Here is a 6000-nt window from a genome sequence, read left to right on the forward strand (position 1 = left end):
TTTTCAGGGCTAAGTGACAAGACAATGTGTTGCTATCTTCTGATTATGGCTGGGTTCATTGTCTTTAGGCTGCTGTTCCTAAAATTACCACCAGCACATGAGCAGAGTCCTGTAACCGGGGAAATCTGGATCACTTTCACTACTGCTATTCCTGGCCTCACCAGGTCCTTTCTCACTGGCTCTCTCATAGTTCCAGAAGTGTGTTCCCCTCCCGCCCTCCATATATATCTTTGTGATTTTTACTAACACATGCTCTACATACACTAAGGCCAAAGTTACTTTCCAGATGCAAATTACTTTCCAGAAGCCTGTTCGTCTCAGGGTAGCGCTGTCCTCAATACATAATAGGAAACAGACCGAGAGAGGTTAGAAAAGATACCCAAGGCTTCATGGCTCCTCAGAGTCAGAACTTATATGCACTTCCATCCGATTTCTCTCCATCACTCACTCTCTCGGTGCAGGAAATAGTGAATTAGCCTCGTATTCAACTCCCACAAACATCACAAGTCCCACAAGGCCCTAAACCCATTTCCTGTTCCAATTAGTCCCACATCGAAGAACAGTTTGACCGTGGAGCTGGCTTGAAGGTTGAGCAAAATAATTACCGAGGTGCTAATCCATGCCCTGCCCATCTTTCATGAACACCTTGTCCCAAAAGTGACCCTGAAGATCCCTGAGGCTTTCTCTTTCTTTGGCATACCCTGACTCTACTCAGGTTATGAACTCCCAGCCTGCCAGTTCTCGGCTGGGCAGCCTGTCACATCAGCTTGCATCTCACATAATCCTTTCCTGTCGACTGACTGCTTCCACCCAAGCCTGTCTCTTTGCCTGCTATTCGGTTCCTTCTGAGCAGTGTCAAAAATACCCTCAGCAGAAAAAAAAAATTATTTTCCCAAAGCTTACATCACATTTGGGGCATTAAGCCATAGAAGGGACTGAATCAGGATAAGCAAAGGGACAGAAATGACCTAGCACTGAGCCCCTTGTAACAGGTGCCACTGCCTGGCCCCTGCACCCTGGTTCTCCGACCATCAGGCTCCTCCCTGTCCTCCATCTAGCTGAGCTCAGCTCATCCCATTTAATGAGCTCAGGAATGCAACCAGTTGAGACACCCAGTGTTTGCTTTGGCATCTTTGGGCTGAACTGTGGCTGAGGCCCTGCTCGTCCACCTGCAGGATCACACAGCTCAGCCCTTGGATAGCATCCACTGGCAATGGGAGGGCAACACCCAGGGCAGAGCTCAAACCTGTTGAATATGCTCTGAAGTATAATAAGGAGCCACTGGGCCTGCCCTGTGGAGCTGCTTGGACCTGGACTAGCATCTGGGTCAGGCTGTTCTCAGCCTGACTCTGCTTAACCTCAAGGGCTGGAGGCATCAGAATCAAGGAAACTACTCCCTTCCCTGAGTGCCACTAGACCCTAAGGATCCTGAACTGTCTCCCACTGAAGTCCACATACTAATGTGGTGTTTGATAAGAAAGCTCTGGTCTGTGGGCTGAAACTAATATGGTCAGACTGGGGTGTAAGGGAGTCAACAGAAGCATAGACATGGAACCAGAATTCTTTAACCCAACCCAGTTTCCGGTTACGATTTCATACTAAGTCAAGACTTTAAGTATAAAAGAAATAGGAAGAAAAAAATGTGACAGCAGGATGGTTTTAGAAAACCTGATTTGCAACTAAACCAAGAGCCTAGAGACAGGGAAGCTACTTGTGTTTGGAGGCAACAGGATTCATAAGACACCCTGGTTGGTGAGCAGTGAGGCTGGAGAGGAAGATGGGAAGGGTCTGAAAAGCCAAGCCAAGAGGAATGGCCTCTCTTCTGAAAGCTGTGGTCTGTGGAGGGCGTGGGCTCGCACTGTGCACACCTCTTAGTCCTTTGTTTACTCCGTCTCCCCTACTAAGACAAACTCTGAGAGTTCTGTTTATTCATTGCCACTTGTGAAGTGCCTGGAGCAGAAATTGTGATTGTGGAAGCTCACTCAACACTGACGAATAATGAAGAGGTAGTAAGCAGAAGAGCAGCTTCCCTGCCAGAGAGTGCTGGGCTGTTAGCGAGTTTGGTTTAGTGAATACAGAACTGGTGTCAATACGCTTAAAATCTGAAGAAAAACAATTACACATCCCTTTCTTTCTGCCCTCTGGCAAGTCAACTTCCAATAAGCCTATTATCCTAGGGAAACTGTCTCTGTCTTTGCAATTTCCGGGTTAACCTGACCCAGGGTACTCTACAAACCTCGATCTCATGCAAGGTGAGGAAAACTAAACAGAAACAAGTCCAGGAGGTAGCCATCAAGGGGGCTTGTCACTAGGACACAGCAGGGCTCAAGTCAGATCTGTTCTGTGTTCTTTTAAAGAAAGGGACAAAGCCAAGGCTGAGAAGCTGCCTTCCATAAGCCTGAGAAAGCCACTCAGACCCATGTCTAAGCCTGGTACCTTTGACTCATGGAGACAGAATTCTATGTAGACCTATCTTTCTCCATCTTGCTCTGGAAGCCACAGTGGCTCGCCTGGCCCCACTATTTTTGCATGCTTCCTCTGATTGGCACTCAGTGTATACAGGCTGAACCACTGGTGCCTTTCCCCTGTCCTCATCTATAACATCTTTGCGTGACACTGAGGCTCTAGTCACATGGGAACGATTGGTGATACAGATATACCCCCAAGTTTCTTTCTCCATCCCTTTACTCATTGCAATTCTAGCTTAAGAGAAAAAAATCCCCTCCCATGTTAAACAGCTGTGAATTCTAAATATATATGGCCACTGCATAATTACATATTGAAATCCTAACTTTCAAGACAGTGCTATGGAGAAAAGACAGGAGGTAAGGTGCAGGTAGGGTTAGGTCATGATTAGATTGTTATTCTTACATAAGGGGTTCCAGAGACATGTCTTGTTTCTTCTAACTGGTAAAGACACAGGAAAATGCACCCAGCTCCTAGAACTGGGAAAAATAAATTCCTCTTATGAATAAGCCACATGATTTGTGGTGTTTTGTTCTCATGGTTGAATGGACTAAAAAACACCTTTTGCCAAGGATACAGTATTTACTTCTCTAGGCCCAAACCTTCCCGTCCATAAGGAAGTGGTAGCAGGTTAAGGAAAACACTCATTTTTTTCCTGCATAGATTTTCTTAAATATTTTTATTAGATATATTTCTTTACTTACATTTCAAACATTATTCCCCTTCCTTCCCCTCTCCCTCCACCATATGGGTATTCCCCCTATACATCCCCTTATTGCTCCCCCATATTCCCCTGCACTGGGGGTTCAACCTTGGCAGGACCAAGGGCTTCCCCTTCCACTGGTGCCCCAACAAGGCTATTCTCTGCTACATATGCAGTTGGAGCCCTGGGTCAGTCCATGTATAGTCTTTCGGTAGTGGTTTAGTCCCTGGAAGCTCTGGTTGCTTGGCATTGTTGTTTTTATGGGGTTGCAAGCTCCTTCAACTCTTTCAATACTTCCTCTAATTTCCCCCAAGGGGGTCCTATTCTCAGTTCAGTGTTTAGCGTTGACCTCTGTATTGGACATGCTTTGGATGTGTCTCTCAGAAGAGATCTATATCTGATCTTTCAGCATTCATTTTCTAGCTTTATCAATCTTAACTAGTTTTGGTGGCTGTATATATATATGGGCCACATGTGGGGCAGGCTCTGAATGGCCATTCCTTGAGTCATTGCTCTAAACTTTGCTTCCATATCCCCTCCTGCTGATATGTTTTTCCCCTTTTAAGAAGGAGTGGGAGCATCCGCATTTTGGTCATCCTTTTTCTTGAGCTTCCTGTGGTCTGTGAATTGCATCTTGGGTAATTCGAGCTTTTTGGCTACTATCCATTTATCAATGAGTGTATACCAGGTGTGTTTTTCTGTGATTGAGTAACCTCACTCAGGATGATATTTTCTAGTTCATTCCATTTGCCTTTGATTTTCATGAAGTCATTGTTTTTGATAGCTGAGTAGTACTCCATTGTGTAGATGTACCACAGTTTTTTAATCCATTCCTCTGTTGAAGGGCATCTGGGTTCTTTCCAACTTCTGGCTATTATAAATAAGGCTGCGATGAACATAGTGGAGCATGTGTCTTTGTTGTATGTTGGAGCATCTTTTGGGTATATGCCCAAGAGAGGTATAACTGGGTCCTCAGGTAGTGCAATGTCCAATTTTCTGTGGAACCTCCAGACTGATTTCCAGAATGGTTGTACTAGTCTTCAGTCCCACCAACAATGGAGGAGTGTTCCTCTTTCTCCACATCCTCGCCAGCATCTGCTGTCACCTGAGTTTTTATCTTAGCCATTCTGACTGTTGTGAGGTGAAATCTCAGGGTTGTTTTGATTTGCATTTCCCTGATGACTAAGGATGTTGAAAATTTCTTTAGGTGCTTTTTGGCCATTCGATAATCCTCAGCTGAGAATGTTTTGTTTAGCTCTGTACCCCATTTTTAATAGGGTTATTTGGCTCTCTGGAGTCTAACTTCTTGAGTTCTTTATATATTTTGGATATTAGCCTTCTATCAGATGTAGGATTGGTAAAGATCTTTTCCCAATCTGTTGGTTGCCGTTTTGTCCTCATGGCAGTATCTTTTGCTTTACAAAAGCTTTGCAGTTTTATGAGGTCCCATTTGTCGATTCTTGATCTTAGAGCATGAGCCATTGGTGTTTTGTTCAGGAAATTTTCCCCAGTGCCCATGTGTTCGAGACTCTTCCCCCACTTTTTCTTCTATTAGTTTGAGTGTATCTGGTTTGACGTGGAGGTCCTTGATCCACTTGGACTTAAGCTTTGTACAGGGTGATAAGAATGGATTGATCTGCATTCTTCTACATGCTGACCTCCAGTTGAACCAGCACCATTTGTTGAAAATGCTATCTTTCTTCCATTAGGAAAGCACTCTTAAGACAATGGGATCTCTTCAGAGATGCCCACCATCACCAAATTCCAGAGCTGTGGTTCGTGTATGCCATATTTCCATGGGGCTTCTAAAAAGCAGGGCCTGCCTAAAGTCACCCACCAGGTAAATAACTGCTGGAAAAAAGATTTTTGTCTTGTGGCTCTCAAAGTTAGGACTGGATCCTCCATGCCATATTCTTGTGGAAGAATTCAACTATGCCAACTCCCACTAGGACCACTCTCCAAATTCACAAAGAAAAAAAGTCCTGGTATTGCATTGGTTTCCATGAGCCCAAACACCAGTCACTATTGCTGATGCCAAAAGGTGCTGACAGGAGTCTTGTATGGGTGTCTCCTGAGAGGCTCTGCCAGGGCCTTACTGATACAGATAAGGATGTTTGCAGCCAACCATCAGACTGAGCACGGGGACTCCAATGGAGGAGTTGGAGAAAGAATGGAAGGAACTGAAGGGGTTCGCAACCCGATAGGAAGAACAATGATATCAGCCAAACAGACCCTCCAGAGCTCCCAGAGACTAAACCACCAACCAATGAGTACACATGAAGGGACCCCTGGCTGCAGCCGCATATGTAGCAGAGGATGGCCTTGTCGGGCATCAATGGGAAGAGAAGCCCTTGGTCCTGTGAAGGCTCATTTCTCCAGTGCAGGGGAATATCAGGGTGTTGAGGTAGGAGTGGGTGAGTAGGAGTGGGAACATCTTCATAGAAGCAGGAGGAGAGGGGGGAAAGGGATAACATTTGAAATGTAAATACATAAAATATCCAATATTTTTAAATAAATAAATATATAAGTGAACTGAAAAAAACAATAGAAAGTATGAGCCCTTTCCATGTTTGGGCATCATGTGACTTTGGAAGTCCATATGTGACTGGACTTTCATTTGTAATGGCCATATGTAAATAGACATCAATTTCATAAGCAATTATCTAGACAAGTTAGTCCCAGGGGAGTTTTGCTGAAATGATAGCCATCTAAATATTGCCACATTCTCTAAGTCTTGGTCAAAGAGAATCAGGACTTTTTTTGCAGATTTTTTGGAGATTAGAACTCCAGTTATGTGGAATTCCCATATTCAGTCAGGGAAAGACAGCTCA

Source organism: Rattus norvegicus, chromosome 8 (genome assembly GCF_036323735.1).
Source record: "Rattus norvegicus strain BN/NHsdMcwi chromosome 8, GRCr8, whole genome shotgun sequence".
NCBI classification, from domain to species: domain Eukaryota; kingdom Metazoa; phylum Chordata; class Mammalia; order Rodentia; family Muridae; genus Rattus; species Rattus norvegicus.